Source organism: Idiotropiscis lumnitzeri, unplaced genomic scaffold (genome assembly GCF_059441095.1).
Source record: "Idiotropiscis lumnitzeri isolate Australia: NSW breed Sydney's pygmy pipehorse unplaced genomic scaffold, RoL_Ilum_1.0 HiC_scaffold_99, whole genome shotgun sequence".
In the NCBI taxonomy this organism is placed as follows: Eukaryota; Metazoa; Chordata; class Actinopteri; order Syngnathiformes; family Syngnathidae; genus Idiotropiscis; species Idiotropiscis lumnitzeri.
Window position 1 is genome coordinate 456,338 of NW_028283637.1, and position 24,574 is coordinate 480,911.

Genomic DNA, 24,574 nt, shown 5'->3' on the forward strand with positions numbered 1-24,574 from the left:
GTTTGGTTTAGCTGTTATAAAAGTTTGGTTTTTTAGTGCTTAAAATGCATTTTCAGCTCGCACTGTACACATTTGCTATGTGAGGCATTATCTCATAAGGGAAATACTGGACAATCAAATTAATGACTTCCCAGGCTTCAGGATGCCTTTTTACACTCTATAAAGGTGGAAATTTACATTGGAAACGTTTGGTTTAGCTGTTATAAAAGTTTGTTTTTTTCGTGCTGTAAATGCATTTTCAGCTCGCGCTGTACACATTTGCAATGAGAGGCATTATCTCATAAGGGAAATATTGGACAATCAAATTAATGACTGCCCAGGCTTCAGGATGTCTTTTTACACTATATAAAGGTGGAAATTTACATTGGAAACGTTTAGTTTAGCTTTTAATGAACTTTCGTTTTTTTAGTGCTGAAAATTCATTGTCTGCTGGCGCTGTACACTTTTTCTAAGTGTTGCAATATCTCATGAAGGAAATACTGGACAATCAAATTAATGACTTTCCAGGCCTCAGGATGTCTTTTTACACTATATAAAGGTGGAAATTTACATTGGAAACGTTTGGTTTAGCTGTTATAAAAGTTTGGTTTTTTAGTGCTGTAAATGCATTTTCAGCTCGCGCTGTACACATTTGCTATGAGAGGCATTATCTCATAAGGGAAATATTGGACAATCAAATTAATGGCTGCCTAGGCTTCAGGATGTCTTTTTACACTATATAAAGGTGGAAATTTACATTGGAAACTTTTAGTTTAGCTGTTAATGAAGTTTCGTTTTTTTAGTGCTGAAAATTCATTGTCTGCTGGCGCTGTACACTTTTTCTAAGTGTTGCAATATCTCATGAAGGAAATACTGGACAATCAAATTAATGACTTTTCAGGCTTCAGGATGCCTTTCTACACTATATAAAGGTGGAAATGTACATTGGAAACGTTTGGTTTAGCTGTTATAAAAGTTTGGTTTTTTAGTGCTGTAAATGCATTTTCAGCTCGCGCTGTACACATTTGCTATGAGAGGCATTATCTCATAAGGGAAATATTGGACAATCAAATTAATGACTGCCCAGGCTTCAGGATGTCTTTTTACACTATATAAGGGTGGAAATTTACATTGGAAACGTTTAGTTTAGCTGTTAATGAAGTTTCGTTTTTTTAGTGCTGAAAATTCATTGTCTGCTGGCGCTGTACACTTTTTCTAAGTGTTGCAATATCTCATGAAGGAAATACTGGACAATCAAATTAATGACTTTCCAGGCTTCAGGATGCCTTTCTACACTATATAAAGGTGGAAATGTACATTGGAAACGTTTGGTTTAGCTGTTATAAAAGTTTGGTTTTTTAGTGCTGTAAATGCATTTTCAGCTCGCGCTGTACACATTTGCTATGAGAGGCATTATCTCATAAGGGAAATATTGGACAATCAAATTAATGACTGCCCAGGCTTCAGGATGTCATTTTACACTATATAAAGGTGGAAATATACATTGGAAACGTTTAGTTTAGCTGTTAATGAAGTTTCGTTTTTTTAGTGCTGAAAATTCATTGTCTGCTGGCGCTGTACACTTTTTCTAAGTGTTGCAATATCTCATGAAGGAAATACTGGACAATCAAATTTATGACTTTCCAGGCTTCAGGATGCCTTTCTACACTATATAAAGGTGGAAATTTACATTGGAAACGTTTGGTTTAGCTGTTATAAAAGTTTGTTTTTTTAGTGCTGTAAATACATTTTCAGCTCGCGCTGTACACATTTGCTATGAGAGGCATTATCTCATAAGGGAAATATTGGACAATCAAATTAATGACTGCCCAGGCTTCAGGATGTCTTTTTACACTATATAAAGGTGGAAATTTACATTGGAAACGTTTGGTTTAGCTGTTATAAAAGTTTGGTTTTTTAGTGCTTAAAATGCATTTTCAGCTCGCACTGTACACATTTGCTATGTGAGGCATTATCTCATAAGGGAAATACTGGACAATCAAATTAATGACTTCCCAGGCTTCAGGATGCCTTTTTACACTCTATAAAGGTGGAAATTTACATTGGAAACGTTTGGTTTAGCTGTTATAAAAGTTTGTTTTTTTCGTGCTGTAAATGCATTTTCAGCTCGCGCTGTACACATTTGCAATGAGAGGCATTATCTCATAAGGGAAATATTGGACAATCAAATTAATGACTGCCCAGGCTTCAGGATGTCTTTTTACACTATATAAAGGTGGAAATTTACATTGGAAACGTTTAGTTTAGCTGTTAATGAAGTTTCGTTTTTTTTAGTGCTGAAAATTCATTGTCTGCTGGCGCTGTACACTTTTTCTAAGTGTTGCAATATCTCATGAAGGAAATACTGGACAATCAAATTAATGACTTTCCAGGCTTCAGGATGCCTTTCTACACTATATAAAGGTGGAAATTTACATTGGAAACGTTTGGTTTAGCTGTTCTAAAAGTTTGGTTTTTTAGTGCTGTAAATGCATTTTCAGCTCGCGCTGTACACATTTGCTATGAGAGGCATTATCTCATAAGGGAAATATTGGACAATCAAATTAATGACTGCCCAGGCTTCAGGATGTCTTTTTACACTATATAAAGGTGGAAATTTACATTGGAAACGTTTGGTTTAGCTGTTATAAAAGTTTGGTTTTTTAGTGCTGTAAATGCATTTTCAGCTCGCGCTGTACACATTTGCTATGTGAGGCATTATCTCATAAGGGAAATACTGGACAATCAAATTAATGACTGCCCAGGCTTCAGGATGTCTTTTTACACTATATAAAGGTGGAAATTTACATTGGAAACGTTTGGTTTAGCTGTTATAAAAGTTTGTTTTTTTAGTGCTGAAAATGCATTTTCAGCTCGCACTGTACACATTTGCTATGTGAGGCATTATCTCATAAGGGAAATACTGGACAATCAAATTAATGACTTCGCAGGCTTCAGGATGCCTTTTTACACTCTATAAATGTGGAAATTTACATTGGAAACGTTTGGTTTAGCTGTTAATGAAGTTTCGTTTTTTTAGTGCTGAAAATTCATTGTCTGCTGGCGCTGTACACTTTTTCTAAGTGTTGCAATATCTCATGAAGGAAATACTGGACAATCAAATTAATGACTTTCCAGGCTTCAGGATGCCTTTCTACACTATATAAAGGTGGAAATTTACATTGGAAACGTTTGGTTTAGCTGTTATAAAAGTTTGGTTTTTTAGTGCTGTAAATGCATTTTCAGCTCGCGCTGTACACATTTGCTATGAGAGGCATTATCTCATAAGGGAAATATTGGACAATCAAATTAATGACTGCCCAGGCTTCAGGATGTCTTTTTACTCTATATAAAGGTGGAAATTTACATTGGAAACGTTTAGTTTAGCTGTTAATGAAGTTTCGTTTTTTTAGTGCTGAAAATTCATTGTCTGCTGGCGCTGTACACTTTTTCTAAGTGTTGCAATATCTCATGAAGGAAATACTGGACAATCAAATCAATGACTTTCCAGGCTTCAGGATGCCTTTCTACACTAGATAAAGGTGGAAATTTACATTGGAAACGTTTGGTTTAGCAGTTATAAAAGTTTGGTTTTTTAGTGCTGTAAATGCATTTTCAGCTCGCACTGTACACATTTGCTATGTGAGGCATTATCTCATAAGGGAAATACTGGACAATCAAATTAATGACTTCCCAGGCTTCAGGATGCCTTTTTACACTCTATAAATGTGGAAATTTACATTGGAAACGTTTGGTTTAGCTGTTAATGAAGTTTCGTTTTTTTAGTGCTGAAAATTCATTGTCTGCTGGCGCTGTACACTTTTTCTAAGTGTTGCAATATCTCATGAAGGAAATACTGGACAATCAAATTAATGACTTTCCAGGCTTCAGGATGCCTTTCTACACTATATAAAGGTGGAAATGTACATTGGAAACGTTTGGTTTAGCTGTTATAAAAGTTTGGTTTTTTAGTGCTGTAAATGCATTTTCAGCTCGCGCTGTACACATTTGCTATGAGAGGCATTATCTCATAAGGGAAATATTGGACAATCAAATTAATGGCTGCCTAGGCTTCAGGATGTCTTTTTACACTATATAAAGGTGGAAATTTACATTGGAAACTTTTAGTTTAGCTGTTAATGAAGTTTCGTTTTTTTAGTGCTGAAAATTCATTGTCTGCTGGCGCTGTACACTTTTTCTAAGTGTTGCAATATCTCATGAAGGAAATACTGGACAATCAAATTAATGACTTTCCAGGCTTCAGGATGCCTTTCTACACTATATAAAGGTGGAAATGTACATTGGAAACGTTTGGTTTAGCTGTTATAAAAGTTTGTTTTTTTAGTGCTGTAAATGCATTTTCAGCTCGCGCTGTACACATTTGCTATGAGAGGCATTATCTCATAAGGGAAATATTGGACAATCAAATTAATGGCTGCCTAGGCTTCAGGATGTCTTTTTACACTATATAAAGGTGGAAATTTACATTGGAAACTTTTAGTTTAGCTGTTAATGAAGTTTCGTTTTTTTAGTGCTGAAAATTCATTGTCTGCTGGCGCTGTACACTTTTTCTAAGTGTTGCAATATCTCATGAAGGAAATACTGGACAATCAAATTAATGACTTTCCAGGCTTCAGGATGCCTTTCTACACTATATAAAGGTGGAAATGTACATTGGAAACGTTTGGTTTAGCTGTTATAAAAGTTTGGTTTTTTAGTGCTGTAAATGCATTTTCAGCTCGCGCTGTACACATTTGCTATGAGAGGCATTATCTCATAAGGGAAATATTGGACAATCAAATTAATGACTGCCCAGGCTTCAGGATGTCTTTTTACACTATATAAAGGTGGAAATATACATTGGAAACGTTTAGTTTAGCTGTTAATGAAGTTTCGTTTTTTTAGTGCTGAAAATTCATTGTCTGCTGGCGCTGTACACTTTTTCTAAGTGTTGCAATATCTCATGAAGGAAATACTGGACAATCAAATTTATGACTTTCCAGGCTTCAGGATGCCTTTCTACACTATATAAAGGTGGAAATTTACATTGGAAACGTTTGGTTTAGCTGTTATAAAAGTTTGTTTTTTTAGTGCTGTAAATACATTTTCAGCTCGCGCTGTACACATTTGCTATGAGAGGCACTATCTCATAAGGGAAATATTGGACAATCAAATTAATGACTGCCCAGGCTTCAGGATGTCTTTTTACACTATATAAAGGTGGAAATTTACATTGGAAACGTTTGGTTTAGCTGTTATAAAAGTTTGGTTTTTTAGTGCTTAAAATGCATTTTCAGCTCGCACTGTACACATTTGCTATGTGAGGCATTATCTCATAAGGGAAATACTGGACAATCAAATTAATGACTTCCCAGGCTTCAGGATGCCTTTTTACACTCTATAAAGGTGGAAATTTACATTGGAAACGTTTGGTTTAGCTGTTATAAAAGTTTGTTTTTTTCGTGCTGTAAATGCATTTTCAGCTCGCGCTGTACACATTTGCAATGAGAGGCATTATCTCATAAGGGAAATATTGGACAATCAAATTAATGACTGCCCAGGCTTCAGGATGTCTTTTTACACTATATAAAGGTGGAAATTTACATTGGAAACGTTTAGTTTAGCTGTTAATGAAGTTTCGTTTTTTTTAGTGCTGAAAATTCATTGTCTGCTGGCGCTGTACACTTTTTCTAAGTGTTGCAATATCTCATGAAGGAAATACTGGACAATCAAATTAATGACTTTCCAGGCTTCAGGATGCCTTTCTACACTATATAAAGGTGGAAATTTACATTGGAAACGTTTGGTTTAGCTGTTATAAAAGTTTGGTTTTTTAGTGCTGTAAATGCATTTTCAGCTCGCGCTGTACACATTTGCTATGAGAGGCATTATCTCATAAGGGAAATATTGGACAATCAAATTAATGACTGCCCAGGCTTCAGGATGTCTTTTTACACTATATAAAGGTGGAAATTTACATTGGAAACGTTTGGTTTAGCTGTTATAAAAGTTTGGTTTTTTAGTGCTGTAAATGCATTTTCAGCTCGCGCTGTACACATTTGCTATGTGAGGCATTATCTCATAAGGGAAATACTGGACAATCAAATTAATGACTGCCCAGGCTTCAGGATGTCTTTTTACACTATATAAAGGTGGAAATTTACATTGGAAACGTTTGGTTTAGCTGTTATAAAAGTTTGTTTTTTTAGTGCTGAAAATGCATTTTCAGCTCGCACTGTACACATTTGCTATGTGAGGCATTATCTCATAAGGGAAATACTGGACAATCAAATTAATGACTTCGCAGGCTTCAGGATGCCTTTTTACACTCTATAAATGTGGAAATTTACATTGGAAACGTTTGGTTTAGCTGTTAATGAAGTTTCGTTTTTTTAGTGCTGAAAATTCATTGTCTGCTGGCGCTGTACACTTTTTCTAAGTGTTGCAATATCTCATGAAGGAAATACTGGACAATCAAATTAATGACTTTCCAGGCTTCAGGATGCCTTTCTACACTATATAAAGGTGGAAATGTACATTGGAAACGTTTGGTTTAGCTGTTATAAAAGTTTGTTTTTTTAGTGCTGTAAATGCATTTTCAGCTCGCGCTGTACACATTTGCTATGAGAGGCATTATCTCATAAGGGAAATATTGGACAATCAAATTAATGACTGCCCAGGCTTCAGGATGTCTTTTTACATTATATAAAGGTGGAAATTTACATTGGAAACGTTTGGTTTAGCTGTTATAAAAGTTTGTTTTTTTTAGTGCTGAAAATGCATTTTCAGCTCGCACTGTACACATTTGCTATGTGAGGCATTATCTCATAAGGGAAATACTGGACAATCAAATTAATGACTGCCCAGGCTTCAGGATGTCTTTTTACACTATATAAAGGTGGAAATTTACATTGGAAACGTTTGGTTTAGCTGTTATAAAAGTTTGGTTTTTTAGTGCTGAAAATGCATTTTCAGCTCGCACTGTACACATTTGCTATGTGAGGCATTATCTCATAAGGGAAATACTGGACAATCAAATTAATGACTTCCCAGGCTTCAGGATGCCTTTTTACACTCTATAAATGTGGAAATTTACATTGGAAACGTTTGGTTTAGCTGTTAATGAAGTTTCGTTTTTTTAGTGCTGAAAATTCATTGTCTGCTGGCGCTGTACACTTTTTCTAAGTGTTGCAATATCTCATGAAGGAAATACTGGACAATCAAATTAATGACTTTCCAGGCTTCATGATGCCTTTCTACACTATATAAAGGTGGGAATTTACATTGGAAACGTTTGGTTTAGCTGTTATAAAAGTTTGGTTTTTTAGTGCTGTAAATGCATTTTCAGCTCGCGCTGTACACATTTGCTATGAGAGGCATTATCTCATAAGGGAAATATTGGACAATCAAATTAATGACTGCCCAGGCTTCAGGATGTCTTTTTACACTATATAAAGGTCGAAATTTACATTGGAAACGTTTAGTTTAGCTGTTATAAAAGTTTGTTTTTTTAGTGCTGTAAATGCATTTTCAGCTCGCGCTGTACACATTTGCTATGTGAGGCATTATCTCATAAGGGAAATACTGGACAATCAAATTAATGACTGCCCAGGCTTCAGGATGTCTTTTTACACTATATAAAGGTGGAAATTTACATTGGAAACGTTTGGTTTAGCTGTTATAAAACTTTGGTTTTTTAGTGCTGAAAATGCATTTTCAGCTCGCACTGTACACATTTGCTATGTGAGGCATTATCTCATAAGGGAAATACTGGACAATCAAATTAATGACTTCCCAGGCTTCAGGATGCCTTTTTACACTCTATAAATGTGGAAATTTACATTGGAAACGTTTGGTTTAGCTGTTAATGAAGTTTCGTTTTTTTAGTGCTGAAAATTCATTGTCTGCTGGCGCTGTACACTTTTTCTAAGTGTTGCAATATCTCATGAAGGAAATACTGGACAATCAAATTAATGACTTTCCAGGCTTCAGGATGCCTTTCTACACTATATAAAGGTGGAAATTTACATTTGAAACGTTTGGTTTAGCTGTTATAAAAGTTTGTTTTTTTAGTGCTGTAAATGCATTTTCAGCTCGCGCTGTACACATTTGCTATGAGAGGCATTATCTCATAAGGGAAATATTGGACAATCAAATTAATGACTGCCCAGGCTTCAGGATGTCTTTTTACACTATATAAAGGTGGAAATTTACATTGGAAACGTTTGGTTTAGCTGTTATAAAAGTTTGGTTTTTTAGTGCTTAAAATGCATTTTCAGCTCGCACTGTACACATTTGCTATGTGAGGCATTATCTCATAAGGGAAATATTGGACAATCAAATTAATGACTGCCCAGGCTTCAGGATGTCTTTTTACACTATATAAAGGTGGAAATTTACATTGGAAACGTTTGGTTTAGCTGTTATAAAAGTTTGGTTTTTTAGTGCTGAAAATGCATTTTCAGCTCGCACTGTACACATTTGCTATGTGAGGCATTATCTCATAAGGGAAATACTGGACAATCAAATTAATGACTTCCCAGGCTTCAGGATGCCTTTTTACACTCTATAAATGTGGAAATTTACATTGGAAACGTTTGGTTTAGCTGTTAATGAAGTTTCGTTTTTTTAGTGCTGAAAATTCATTGTCTGCTGGCGCTGTACACTTTTTCTAAGTGTTGCAATATCTCATGAAGGAAATACTGGACAATCAAATTAATGACTTTCCAGGCTTCAGGATGCCTTTCTACACTATATAAAGGTGGAAATTTACATTGGAAACGTTTGGTTTAGCTGTTAATGAAGTTTCGTTTTTTTTAGTGCTGAAAATTCATTGTCTGCTGGCGCTGTACACTTTTTCTAAGTGTTGCAATATCTCATGAAGGAAATACTGGACAATCAAATTAATGACTTTCCAGGCTTCAGGATGCCTTTCTACACTATATAAAGGTGGAAATTTACATTGGAAACGTTTGGTTTAGCTGTTATAAAAGTTTGGTTTTTTAGTGCTGTAAATGCATTTTCAGCTCGCGCTGTACACATTTGCTATGAGAGGCATTATCTCATAAGGGAAATATTGGACAATCAAATTAATGACTGCCCAGGCTTCAGGATGTCTTTTTACACTATATAAAGGTGGAAATTTACATTGGAAACGTTTGGTTTAGCTGTTATAAAAGTTTGTTTTTTTAGTGCTGTAAATGCATTTTCAGCTCGCGCTGTACACATTTGCTATGAGAGGCATTATCTCATAAGGGAAATATTGGACAATCAAATTAATGGCTGCCCAGGCTTCAGGATGTATTTTTACACTATATAAAGGTGGAAATTTACATTGGAAACGTTTAGTTTAGCTGTTAATGAAGTTTCGTTTTTTTAGTGCTGAAAATTCATTGTCTGCTGGCGCTGTACACTTTTTCTAAGTGTTGCAATATCTCATGAAGGAAATACTGGACAATCAAATTAATGACTTTCCAGGCTTCAGGATGCCTTTCTACACTATATAAAGGTGGAAATTTACATTGGAAACGTTTGGTTTAGCTGTTATAAAAGTTTGGTTTTTTAGTGCTGTAAATGCATTTTCAGCTCGCGCTGTACACATTTGCTATGAGAGGCATTATCTCATAAGGGAAATATTGGACAATCAAATTAATGACTGCCCAGGCTTCAGGATGTCTTTTTACACTATATAAAGGTGGAAATTTACATTGGAAACGATTGGTTTAGCTGTTATAAAAGTTTGTTTTTTTAGTGCTGTAAATGCATTTTCAGCTCGCACTGTACACATTTGCTATGAGAGGCATTATCTCATAAGGGAAATATTGGACAATCAAATTAATGGCTGCCCAGGCTTCAGGATGTCTTTTTACACTATATAAAGGTGGAAATTTACATTGGAAACGTTTACTTTAGCTGTTAATGAAGTTTCGTTTATTTAGTGCTGAAAATTCATTGTCTGCTGGCGCTGTACACTTTTTCAAAGTGTTGCAATATCTCATGAAGGAAATACTGGACAATCAAATTAATGACTTTCCAGGCTTCAGGATGCCTTTCTACACTATATAAAGGTGGACATTTACATTGGAAACGTTTGGTTTAGCTGTTATAAAAGTTTTTTTTTTTAGTGCTGTAAATGCATTTTCAGCTCGCACTGTACACATTTGCTATGTGAGGCATTATCTCATAAGGGAAATACTGGACAATCAAATTAATGACTTCCCAGGCTTCAGGATGCCTTTTTACACTCTATAAATGTGGAAATTTACATTGGAAACGTTTGGTTTAGCTGTTAATGAAGTTTCGTTTTTTTAGTGCTGAAAATTCATTGTCTGCTGGCGCTGTACACTTTTTCTAAGTGTTGCAATATCTCATGAAGGAAATACTGGACAATCAAATTAATGACTTTCCAGGCTTCAGGATGCCTTTCTACACTATATAAAGGTGGAAATTTACATTTGAAACGTTTGGTTTAGCTGTTATAAAAGTTTGTTTTTTTAGTGCTGTAAATGCATTTTCAGCTCGCGCTGTACACATTTGCTATGAGAGGCATTATCTCATAAGGGAAATATTGGACAATCAAATTAATGACTGCCCAGGCTTCAGGATGTCTTTTTACACTATATAAAGGTGGAAATTTACATTGGAAACGTTTGGTTTAGCTGTTATAAAAGTTTGGTTTTTTAGTGCTGTAAATGCATTTTCAGCTCGCGCTGTACACATTTGCTATGTGAGGCATTATCTCATAAGGGAAATACTGGACAATCAAATTAATGACTGCCCAGGCTTCAGGATGTCTTTTTACACTATATAAAGGTGGAAATTTACATTGGAAACGTTTGGTTTAGCTGTTATAAAAGTTTGTTTTTTTAGTGCTGAAAATGCATTTTCAGCTCGCACTGTACACATTTGCTATGTGAGGCATTATCTCATAAGGGAAATACTGGACAATCAAATTAATGACTTCGCAGGCTTCAGGATGCCTTTTTACACTCTATAAATGTGGAAATTTACATTGGAAACGTTTGGTTTAGCTGTTAATGAAGTTTCGTTTTTTTAGTGCTGAAAATTCATTGTCTGCTGGCGCTGTACACTTTTTCTAAGTGTTGCAATATCTCATGAAGGAAATACTGGACAATCAAATTAATGACTTTCCAGGCTTCCGGATGCCTTTCTACACTATATAAAGGTGGAAATTTACATTGGAAACGTTTGGTTTAGCTGTTATAAAAGTTTGGTTTTTTAGTGCTGTAAATGCATTTTCAGCTCGCGCTGTACACATTTGCTATGAGAGGCATTATCTCATAAGGGAAATATTGGACAATCAAATTAATGACTGCCCAGGCTTCAGGATGTCTTTTTACACTATATAAAGGTGGAAATTTACATTGGAAACGTTTGGTTTAGCTGTTATAAAAGTTTGGTTTTTTAGTGCTGTAAATGCATTTTCAGCTCGCGCTGTACACATTTGCTATGAGAGGCATTATCTCATAAGGGAAATATTGGACAATCAAATTAATGACTGCCCAGGCTTCAGGATGTCTTTTTACACTATATAAAGGTGGAAATTTACATTGGAAACGTTTAGTTTAGCTGTTAATGAAGTTTCGTTTTTTTAGTGCTGAAAATTCATTGTCTGCTGGCCTGTACACTTTTTCTAAGTGTTGCAATATCTCATGAAGGAAATACTGGACAATCAAATTAATGACTTTCCAGGCTTCAGGATGCCTTTCTACACTATATAAAGGTAGAAATTTACATTGGAAACGTTTGGTTTAGCTGTTATAAAAGTTTGGTTTTTTAGTGCTGTAAATGCATTTTCAGCTCGCGCTGTACACATTTGCTATGAGAGGCATTATCTCATAAGGGAAATATTGGACAATCAAATTAATGACTGCCCAGGCTTCAGGATGTCTTTTTACACTATATAAAGGTGGAAATTTACATTGGAAACGTTTGGTTTAGCTGTTATAAAAGTTTGGTTTTTTAGTGCTGTAAATGCATTTTCAGCTCGCGCTGTACACATTTGCTATGAGAGGCATTATCTCATAAGGGAAATATTGGACAATCAAATTAATGGCTGCCCAGGCTTCAGGATGTCTTTTTACACTATATAAAGGTGGAAATTTACATTGGAAACGTTTAGTTTAGCTGTTAATGAAGTTTCGGTTTTTTAGTGCTGAAAATTCATTGTCTCCTGGCGCTGTACACTTTTTCTAAGTGTTGCAATATCTCATGAAGGAAATACTGGACAATCAAATTAATGACTTTCCAGGCTTCAGGATGCCTTTCTACACTATATAAAGGTGGAAATTTACATTGGAAACGTTTGGTTTAGCTGTTATAAAAGTTTGGTTTTTTAGTGCTGTAAATGCATTTTCAGCTCGCGCTGTACACATTTGCTATGAGAGGCATTATCTCAAAAGGGAAATATTGGACAATCAAATTAATGACTGCCCAGGCTTCAGGATGTCTTTTTACACTATATAAAGGTGGAATTTACATTGGAAACGTTTGGTTTAGCTGTTATAAAAGTTTGGTTTTTTAGTGCTGAAAATGCATTTTCAGCTCGCACTGTACACATTTGCTATGTGAGGCATTATCTCATGAAGGAAATACTGGACAATCAAATTAATGACTTTCCAGGCTTCAGGATGCCTTTTTACACTATATAAAGGTGGAAATTTACATTGGAAACGTTTGGTTTAGCTGTTATAAAAGTTTGGTTTTTTAGTGCTGTAAATGCATTTTCAGCTCGCGCTGTACACATTTGCAATGAGAGGCATTATCTCATAAAGGAAATATTGGACAATCGAATTAATGACTGCCCAGGCTTCAGGATGTCTTTTTACACTATATAAAGGTGGAAATTTACATTGGAAACGTTTGGTTTAGCTGTTATAAAAGTTTGGTTTTTTAGTGCTGAAAATGCATTTTCAGCTCGCACTGTACACATTTGCTATGTGAGGCATTATCTCATAAGGGAAATACTGGACAATCAAATTAATGACTTCCCAGGCTTTCAGGATGCCTTTTTACACTCTATAAATGTGGAAATTTACATTGGAAACGTTTGGTTTAGCTGTTAATGAAGTTTCGTTTTTTTAGTGCTGAAAATTCATTGTCTGCTGGCGCTGTACACCTTTTCTAAGTGTTGCAATATCTCATGAAGGAAATACTGGACAATCAAATTAATGACTTTCCAGGCTTCAAGATGCCTTTCTACACTATATAAAGGTGGAAATTTACATTGGAAACGTTTGGTTTAGCTGTTATAAAAGTTTGGGTTTTTAGTCCTGTAAATGCATTTTCAGCTCGCGCTGTACACATTTGCTATGAGAGGCATTATCTCATAAGCGAAATATTGGACAATCAAATTAATGACTGCCCAGGCTTCAGGATGTCTTTTTACACTATATAAAGGTGGAAATTTACATTGGAAACGTTTAGTTTAGCTGTTATAAAAGTTTGTTTTTTTAGTGCTGTAAATGCATTTTCAGCTCGCGCTGTACACATTTGCTATGTGAGGCATTATCTCATAAGGGAAATACTGGACAATCAAATTAATGACTGCCCAGGCTTCAGGATGTCTTTTTACACTATATAAAGGTGGGAATTTACATTGGAAACGTTTGGTTTAGCTGTTATAAAAGTTTGGTTTTTTAGTGCTGAAAATGCATTTTCAGCTCGCACTGTACACATTTGCTATGTGAGGCATTATCTCATAAGGGAAATACTGGACAATCAAATTAATGACTTCCCAGGCTTCAGGATGCCTTTTTACACTCTATAAATGTGGAAATTTACATTGGAAACGTTTGGTTTAGCTGTTAATGAAGTTTCGTTTTTTTAGTGCTGAAAATTCATTGTCTGCTGGCGCTGTACACTTTTTCTAAGTGTTGCAATATCTCATGAAGGAAATACTGGACAATCAAATTAATGACTTTCCAGGCTTCAGGATGCCTTTCTACACTATATAAAGGTGGAAATTTACATTGGAAACGTTTGGTTTAGCTGTTATAAAAGTTTGGTTTTTTAGTGCTGTAAATGCATTTTCAGCTCGCGCTGTACACATTTGCTATGAGAGGCATTATCTCATAAGGGAAATATTGGACAATCAAATTAATGACTGCCCAGGCTTCAGGATGTCTTTTTACACTATATAAAGGTGGAAATTTACATTGGAAACGTTTAGTTTAGCTGTTAATGAAGTTTGGTTTTTTTAGTGCTGAAAATTCATTGTCTGCTGGCGCTGTACACTTTTTCTAAGTGTTGCAATATCTCATGAAGGAAATACTGGACAATCAAATTAATGACTTTCCAGGCTTCAGGATGCCTTTCTACACTATATAAAGGTGGAAATGTATGGCAAGCCGTTTGAGCATTTATTCCATATCCTTGATATCACACATTTGTGTATTTCACTAGTGCGGTCTTTTCCAGCACTAGTAATACATTCAGCCACACTAGTGATGCCTTTGTCGTACATGTTGCACAGAAACTCTAACAAGTGACTCATTTTTAGCAACTAGTGAGTCTTTTGTTCAACTAGTGCTGGTAGAAGTCTAACTTGTGACACCTAGATGCGCACTAGTAGTGCCAAATTCCCAGCTAGTCATCTTTTTTATGCTCTAGTGGCCCACTGGACCAAACTAGTAATGTTAAAAGTATTACAAGCTAACAGGTAAGTCACAAAAGCGTCAACATGTTAACTAGTTAAACATGGATTATTCTAACATGTTAACTAGTGACTTATGATCGCATGCACTAGACAACTAGTTGGAAATTAAATACCCACTGGTTAACTAGTGAAAGATAAACATCAACTAGTTCACTAGTGAAAGTCCCTTGAAGTCTTGATATTTAACTAGTGAGTCTAAAAAAAAATTACTTGTAAACTAGTGATGCCTCAAATATCCACTAGTTACACTAGTGAAAGATTTTGACTGAACTAGTTCCACTAGTGAGTTCCAAAATGTTCACTAGTAGCACTAGTGGATGCCAACCTGCTCACTAGTTAACTGGTGAAATTGTCTTTTTGGATTAACTAGTAAACTACTGATGTCCAAATTTTCACTCGTAGAACTAGTGAAACACAAATTGCTCACTAGTTGCACTAGTTACGCTAAATGCTAATGAGGAGGCGGGAAAGTACCATGAGTGTATGCCTCCTATTGGTTCTCTGATAGGAGCTCCACCCAGCAAAAAATTAACCCTGTAAAGCCTGATCCCGAGTGTCCACAGTTTCTTTTACTGCCTATTGCTTGGTATATATGCAGAATAAAACATTTTTTCTCAGGGAATGGCTCTCTGGGGGATGTATATTTATTATTTACATGGACATAAGGGGTAATAGTACTGCTAAAAATTTACTCCTATCCACTTTTAGTATACAAAATAAAAGGAATGCAGTATAATGCAGAAGTCCTGCAATTAATTCTGCCTTCACGAGGCTGTGATTTTTCAGTTGTTGAATCTGTTCAAAGTTGATGCGTATTTGTTAAAGATGCTGTAATCTGTATTGTAAATGCGGATTTGGGAGAACAGCACAATAAAATAATATTACAATACTTGATGACATCACCCCCTGCTCGTCTCTAATGATTGTTTGTTGTGGAAAAACAACGGAAGTAAATAAAATACAAAAACACAATCTTCTTACCGTGTAATATCAAATAAATGAATGTGTGTGCATTTTGAGGTTTCTACAATCTTTATTGAAGCCACTGATTGTGTTTTGTTTTTTAAGACAGAAGATGTGACCGAGCAGGTTCGATGTTGGAGGAAATATTAGTTGTGGTTTCACCACTTAATTTCAGACAATGCATATCCAGAATACAGTGGAAAAACATTTTATTGTAAACATAATAAGTTACATGAAATATATAATGAATTTAACAATGAATAAACGGGATGTTTTTATCAAGATTTCGGGAAGAAGTTGTGTCTCTCCTCCTCCTGGTGTTATTTAGGGAAGCTGATCACCCTTTAGCTTCTATGAACAGCATCGTGCTGCAGAAGATGCGCCGTCAGAAGGGTCCGAATGGAGCTGCTCATCTGCCGTGGGGTCTCCAAGCAGTCAGGACCTATAGTTTGTCCAGTAACATATAGCGCAACCTTATTTATAATACACAGTTATAAAGGAATACAAATACTGCGTGTAATGAAGGCAAGGAAATAATTCAAATATACAAACGCAGCTAGCAAACGATAATGAACGATTATGTTCCAACGTTAATTGAACTCTTGTTCCTACTCTATTAGCTTGTGAGCAATGAACAAACTACACCGTCAAAATGTGAGCGTCAAATGCGCGGAAATCTTCATCTTTTGCGGTTCGCTATAAAACTAGCAGCGGCAAATTTCAGAAAGTCCTGCCGGCATGAAGCTGCTATCGGCGGCAACTGTGAGCGTTGAACTGCCGCCATCCGCCATCAAAACCGGACACAGACATCTCCGAAATCGTTGAAGCAAGTTTTTAAGCAGGGCTTATCTTGATAAATTGACCACACATTTGACGTTTACACCACTACTTTGTCGCCTAAAATAATCGTAAAATCAAATTTGGTATCACATTAAGAGTAATATTTACAAAAAACATTGCAATACCTCTGAAGGTTTTCTCTTCGGCTTAAGTCGCTGGTTGGCACATCATGTATCGTGATTGGCTGTCCGAAAAACAAACGTCATGTCGGATGAATCCTGGGTAATGTAGGATCGTGACAAGGCGTCCGTTGAATAAATATTGAAAAGGCTTGCCGAGGCACGCCATTTGAGTATTTATTCTATGGCCCTGAGCATGCATTTCACACTAGTGCCCCACAGCATTTATGGGCTTACATGTTCACTAGTAAGATACAAAAATGAGCTTACTAGTGAACTAGTGGGCATTTTTATCTTACATGTTCACTAGTAAGATACAAAAATGAGCTTACTAGTGAACTAGTGGGCATTTTTATCTTACATGTTAACTAGTAAGATACAAAAATGAGCTTACTAGTGAACTAGTGGGCATTTTTATCTTACATGTTAACTAGTAAGATACAAAAATGAGCTTACTAGTGAACTAATGGGCATTTTTTAGGTCATGGGGATCAGTAGGAAAGAATGCAATGGTTTTCTATTGGCGGCCCATTTCAAAATAATATAATCTAACCAGTCACTGCTCATGATTTTGGTATACGGTAGTCTGAAATTAGTCACATATGATAACTGTATTTTATATTATGGAATATTTAAAAACTTAATATTTACTACACAGAAAGTATTGTACATGTTTTCTCTTTTATATAACTACATACCTATTTTTACACCAGCCTCTATGTGGAGAGGGAGAGAGAGTAAGATTAATCATAAGTATGAAATGTTTTTATACAATCACTCTTTTCATAACAGGTATTACGGGCTGGGCTCTTAAGGGTTAAAGCGTCAAGCGATCTCATCAAGATATTGACCAATCAAAGTACTTGTCCCGCCTGCTTCATTTGAATGCAGTTCACTAGTGAACATGTTGGTGTATGAGTGATTTTAGAGACAACAATGGTCACATATTTCATTTTACATGTCATCTAGTAAGGTCCAAATGTCCACTAGTGACACTAGTTTAGCTTTTTCCTGGCCTTACTCGTTGACTTGTCAGATTCTCAAATTGCTCAAAAGTTCACAAGTAAGGCATAAAATGTCCACTAGTCACACTGGTTGAGATCTTGCCAACCCTACTAGCTGACTAGTGAGGTTCAAAATGTGAACTAGTTTACAAGTAAATACAAAGATAGCCACTAGTTACACTAGTTGGTCTAATTTTTACCCCACTTGTTAACTTGTGAAACACATGTTTTCATTCTAGTGAACTAGTTGAGTCCACAATGAGTCACTAGTTAACGAGTGACACTGATGTTTATTTGACTAGATAACAAGTAGAAGGAATTTTGTCTCACTTGTCAGACACAGAAAAGAACTTGTGCAAGATTTGACTGAACATGTTTGAATTTTCTCCTACATGTTGGCCTTTTATTTTTACTTGTTAAATGTTTTGCATCATGAGTGAGGCACTGTGCACAACTCGCACAACAAATATCTAACATGTGGGGATTTTTGGAGTACTAGCTAATGTTTTTTGCATACTAGCTGGCATTTATATCATACTAGTTAACCAAAATTGCTTACTAGTTGATATGTGGGCACAACTTGTGAACTTGTATAGTGTTGTAATTGGGAAACAAATCAACTACTCAAATTTGATGATTTCACTAGTTTACTTGTTGTGCGCACATGTCACCTGGTGCGCAATTTTGTCAAACATGCTCAGTCAAAGTCTGTACAAGTTCAGAATTGAGCCTGACAAGTGAGACAAATGTCATCCACTTGTGAACTAGTGATGTGAAAATAATTGCCACTAGTTTGCTAGTGACTCACTTTGAACCCAAATACTTTACTAGTTAGAATACATGTGGTTTACTAGTTAACAAGAGAGGTCAAAATGAGCACAACTAGTGTAACTAGTGGATATCTCAGCATGTACTTGTTCACTAGTTAATATTTTGAGCCTCTCTAGTTAACTTGTAAGGCCAAAATAGATTGCAAGTATTTAAGTAGTTTGGCTTTATGCATTCACTAGTCAACATGTACCCCACAAGAGGCAGCTGCTAGTAAACTAGCTTCAGTTCCCCAGGACCACTTGTCAACTAGTGTAAAACATGCACTAATAAAGTGGGTGGGACAATGACAAAAGCTGAATTCTGATTAGTGCATTTAACTGTAGAGCCAATAGGAATCCTGGATGCACACATCTGCCCCACCTTCTCATTAGTTTTTTGTGTAACTAGTTGACTAGTGAGCAGTTTGGCATCCACTCGTTCAACTAGTAAACATTTTGGACCTCACTAGTTGAACTAGTTCAGTCAAAATTTCTCACTAGTGCAACTAGTGGAAATTTGGAGTATCACTAGTTGACAAGTAACATTTTTTAAAGTTACTAGTTAAATATCAAGGCTTAAAGGGCTTTCACAAGTGAACTAGTAAGTATTTTTGCCGTTACTAGTTAACTAGTGTGTATTTTCGCTCTCACTAGTGAACTAGTGTAGGAAATCATATGTCACTAGTTAACATGTTGGAATAATCCACATTTTACTAGTTACATGTTGCTGAAAATGAGTCACTTGTCAGAGTTTCTGTGCAACTAGTACGACAGAGGGCATCACTAGTGTAGCTGAATGTATAACTAGTGCTGGAAAAGACTGCACTAGTGAAATACACAAATGTGTGATATCAAGGATATGGAATAAATGCTCAAACGGCTTGCCATAGAAATGTACATTGGAAACGTTTGGTTTAGCTGTTATAAAAGTTTGTTTTTTTAGTGCTGTAAATGCATTTTCAGCTCGCGCTGTACACATTTGCTATGAGAGGCATTATCTCATAAGGGAAATATTGGACAATCAAATTAATGACTGCCCAGGCTCCAGGATGTCTTTTTACACTATATAAAGGTGGAAATTTACATTGGAAACGTTTGGTTTAGTTGTTATAAAAGTTTGGTTTTTTTCGTGCTGAAAATGCATTTTCAGCTCGCACTGTACACATTTGCTATGTGAGGCATTATCTCATAAGGGAAATACTGGACAATCAAATTAATGACTGCCCAGGCTTCAGGATGTCTTTTTACACTATATAAAGGTGGAAATTTACATTGGAAACGTTTGGTTTAGCTGTTATAAAAGTTTGGTTTTTTAGTGCTGAAAATGCATTTTCAGCTCGCACTGTACACATTTGCTATGTGAGGCATTATCTCATAAGGGAAATACTGGACAATCAAATTAATGACTTCCCAGGCTTCAGGATGCCTTTTTACACTCTATAAATGTGGAAATTTACATTGGAAACGTTTGGTTTAGCTGTTAATGAAGTTTCGTTTTTTTAGTGCTGAAAATTCATTGTCTGCTGGCGCTGTACACTTTTTCTAAGTGTTGCAATATCTCATGAAGGAAATACTGGACAATCAAATTAATGACTTTCCAGGCTTCAGGATGCCTTTCTACACTATATAAAGGTGGAAATTTACATTGGAAACGTTTGGTTTAGCTGTTATAAAAGTTTGTTTTTTTAGTGCTGTAAATGCATTTTCAGCTCGCGCTGTACACATTTGCTATGAGAGGCATTATCTCATAAGGGAAATATTGGACAATCAAATTAATGGCTGCCCAGGCTTCAGGATGTCTTTTTACACTATATAAAGGTGGAAATTTACATTGGAAACGTTTAGTTTAGCTGTTATAAAAGTTTGTTTTTTTAGTGCTGTAAATGCATTTTCAGCTCGCGCTGTACACATTTGCTATGTGAGGCATTATCTCATAAGGGAAATACTGGACAATCAAATTAATGACTGCCCAGGCTTCAGGATGTCTTTTTACACTATATAAAGGTGGAAATTTACATTGGAAACGTTTGGTTTAGCTGTTATAAAAGTTTGGTTTTTTAGTGCTGTAAATGCATTTTCAGCTCGCGCTGTACACATTTGCTATGAGAGGCATTATCTCATAAGGGAAATATTGGACAATCAAATTAATGGCTGCCCAGGCTTCAGGATGTCTTTTTACACTATATAAAGGTGGAAATTTACATTGGAAACGTTTAGTTTAGCTGTTAATGAAGTTTCGGTTTTTTAGTGCTGAAAATTCATTGTCTCCTGGCGCTGTACACTTTTTCTAAGTGTTGCAATATCTTATGAAGGAAATACTGGACAATCAAATTAATGACTTTCCAGGCTTCAGGATGCCTTTCTACACTATATAAAGGTGAAAATTTACATTGGAAACGTTTGGTTTAGCTGTTATAAAAGTTTGGTTTTTTAGTGCTGTAAATGCATTTTCAGCTCGCGCTGTACACATTTGCTATGAGAGGCATTATCTCATAAGGGAAATATTGGACAATCAAATTAATGACTGCCCAGGCTTCAGGATGTCTTTTTACACTATATAAAGGTGGAATTTACATTGGAAACGTTTGGTTTAGCTGTTATAAAAGTTTGGTTTTTTAGTGCTGAAAATGCATTTTCAGCTCGCACTGTACACATTTGCTATGTGAGGCATTATCTCATGAAGGAAATACTGGACAATCAAATTAATGACTTTCCAGGCTTCAGGATGCCTTTTTACACTATATAAAGGTGAAAATTTACATTGGAAACGTTTGGTTTAGCTGTTATAAAAGTTTGGTTTTTTAGTGCTGTTAATGCATTTTCAGCTCGCGCTGTACACATTTGCTATGAGAGGCATTATCTCATAAAGGAAATATTGGACAATCGAATTAATGACTGCCCAGGCTTCAGGATGTCTTTTTACACTATATATAGGTGGAAATTTACATTGGAAACGTTTGGTTTAGCTGTTATAAAAGTTTGGTTTTTTAGTGCTGAAAATGCATTTTCAGCTCGCACTGTACACATTTGCTATGTGAGGCATTATCTCATAAGGGAAATACTGGACAATCAAATTAATGACTTCCCAGGCTTCAGGATGCCTTTTTACACTCTATAAATGTGGAAATTTACATTGGAAACGTTTGGTTTAGCTGTTAATGAAGTTTCGTTTTTTAGTGCTGAAAATTCATTGTCTGCTGGCGCTGTACACCTTTTCTAAGTGTTGCAATATCTCATGAAGGAAATACTGGACAATCAAATTAATGACTTTCCAGGCTTCAAGATGCCTTTCTACACTATATAAAGGTGGAAATTTACATTGGAAACGTTTGGTTTAGCTGTTATAAAAGTTTGGGTTTTTAGTCCCGTAAATGCATTTTCAGCTCGCGCTGTACACATTTGCTATGAGAGGCATTATCTCATAAGGGAAATATTGGACAATCAAATTAATGACTGCCCAGGCTTCAGGATGTCTTTTTACACTATATAAAGGTGGAAATTTACATTGGAAACGTTTAGTTTAGCTGTTATAAAAGTTTGTTTTTTTAGTGCTGTAAATGCATTTTCAGCTCGCGCTGTACACATTTGCTATGTGAGGCATTATCTCATAAGGGAAATACTGGACAATCAAATTAATGACTGCCCAGGCTTCAGGATGTCTTTTTACACTATATAAAGGTGGAAATTTACATTGGAAACGTTTGGTTTAGCTGTTATAAAAGTTTGGTTTTTTAGTGCTGAAAATGCATTTTCAGCTCGCACTGTACACATTTGCTATGTGAGGCATTATCTCATAAGGGAAATACTGGACAATCAAATTAATGACTTCCCAGGCTTCAGGATGCCTTTTTACACTCTATAAATGTGGAAATTTACATTGGAAACGTTTGGTTTAGCTGTTAATGAAGTTTCGTTTTTTTAGTGCTGAAAATTCATTGTCTGCTGGCGCTGTACACTTTTTCTAAGTGTTGCAATATCTCATGAAGGAAATACTGGACAATCAAATTAATGACTTTCCAGGCTTCAGGATGCCTTTCTACACTATATAAAGGTGGAAATTTACATTGGAAACGTTTGGTTTAGCTGTTATAAAAGTTTGGTTTTTTAGTGCTGTAAATGCATTTTCAGCTCGCGCTGTACACATTTGCTATGAGAGGCATTATCTCATAAGGGAAATATTGGACAATCAAATTAATGACTGCCCAGGCTTCAGGATGTCTTTTTACACTATATAAAGGTGGAAATTTACATTGGAAACGTTTAGTTTAGCTGTTAATGAAGTTTCGTTTTTTTAGTGCTGAAAATTCATTGTCTGCTGGCGCTGTACACTTTTTCTAAGTGTTGCAATATCTCATGAAGGAAATACTGGACAATCAAATTAATGACTTTCCAGGCTTCAGGATGCCTTTCTACACTATATAAAGGTAGAAATTTACATTGGAAACGTTTGGTTTAGCTGTTATAAAAGTTTGGTTTTTTAGTGCTGTAAATGCATTTTCAGCTCGCGCTGTACACATTTGCTATGAGAGGCATTATCTCATAAGGGAAATTTTGGACAATCAAATTAATGACTGCCCAGGCTTCAGGATGTCTTTTTACACTATATAAAGGTGGAAATTTACATTGGAAACGTTTGGTTTCGCTGTTATAAAAGTTTGGTTTTTTAGTGCTGAAAATGCATTTTCAGCTCGCACTGTACACATTTGCTATGTGAGGCATTATCTCATAAGGGAAATACTGGACAATCAAATTAATGACTTCCCAGGCTTCGGGATGCCTTTTTACACTCTATAAATGTGGAAATTTGCATTGGAAACGTTTGGTTTAGCTGTTAATGAAGTTTCGTTTTTTTAGTGCTGAAAATGCATTTTCAGCTCGCACTGTACACATTTGCTATGTGAGGCATTATCTCATAAGGGAAATACTGGACAATCAAATTAATGACTTCCCAGGCTTCAGGATGCCTTTTTACACTATATAAAGGTGGAAATTTACATTGGAAAGTTTGGTTTAGCTGTTATAAAAGTTTGGTTTTTTCGTGCTGTAAATGCATTTTCAGCTCGCGCTGTACACATTTGCCTATGAGAGGCATTATCTCATAAAGGAAATATTGGACAATCGAATTAATGACTGCCCAGGCTTCAGGATGTCTTTTTACACTATATAAAGGTGGAAATTTACATTGGAAACGTTTGGTTTAGCTGTTATAAAAGTTTGGTTTTTTAGTGCTGAAAATGCATTTTCAGCTCGAACTGTACACATTTGCTATGTGAGGCATTATCTCATAAGGGAAATACTGGACAATCAAATTAATGACTTCCCAGGCTTCAGGATGCCTTTTTACACTCTATAAATGTGGAAATTTACATTGGAAACGTTTGGTTTAGCTGTTAATGAAGTTTCGTTTTTTTAGTGCTGAAAATTCATTGTCTGCTGGCGCTGTACACTTTTTCTAAGTGTTGCAATATCTCATGAAGGAAATACTGGACAATCAAATTAATGACTTTCCAGGCTTCAGGGTGCCTTTCTACACTATATAAAGGTGGAAATTTACATTGGAAACGTTTGGTTTAGCTGTTATAAAAGTTTGTTTTTTTAGTGCTGTAAATGCATTTTCAGCTCGCGCTGTACACATTTGCTATGAGAGGCATTATCTCATAAGGGAAATATTGGACAATCAAATAAATGGCTGCCCAGGCTTCAGGATGTCTTTTTACTCTATATAAAGGTGGAAATTTACATTGGAAACGTTTAGTTTAGCTGTTAATGAAGTTTCGTTTTTTTAGTGCTGAAAATTCATTGTCTGCTGGCGCTGTACACTTTTTCTAAGTGTTGCAATATCTCATGAAGGAAATACTGGACAATCAAATCAATGACTTTCCAGGCTTCAGGATGCCTTTCTACACTATATAAAGGTGGAAATTTACATTGGAAACGTTTGGTTTAGCTGTTATAAAAGTTTGGTTTTTTAGTGCTGTAAATGCATTTTCAGCTCGAACTGTACACATTTGCTATGTGAGGCATTATCTCATAAGGGAAATACTGGACAATCAAATTAATGACTTCCCAGGCTTCAGGATGCCTTTTTACACTCTATAAATGTGGAAATTTACATTGGAAACGTTTGGTTTAGCTGTTAATGAAGTTTCGTTTTTTTAGTGCTGAAAATTCATTGTCTGCTGG

The 24,574-nt window shown here is 35.7% G+C and overlaps 1 long non-coding RNA gene across 1 annotated transcript; it reads right to left on the reverse strand.

The window, feature by feature from the left end:
• Window positions 1-15,873: 15,873 nt before the first annotated feature.
• Window positions 15,874-17,557, reverse strand: LOC148315562 (uncharacterized). The gene is made up of 3 exons (XR_015840815.1): window positions 17,277-17,557; window positions 16,585-16,643; window positions 15,874-16,061 (listed from the first exon to the last, which is right to left on the reverse strand). It is a non-coding gene; the product is annotated as an uncharacterized LOC148315562 (long non-coding RNA).
• Window positions 17,558-24,574: the final 7,017 nt, after the last annotated feature.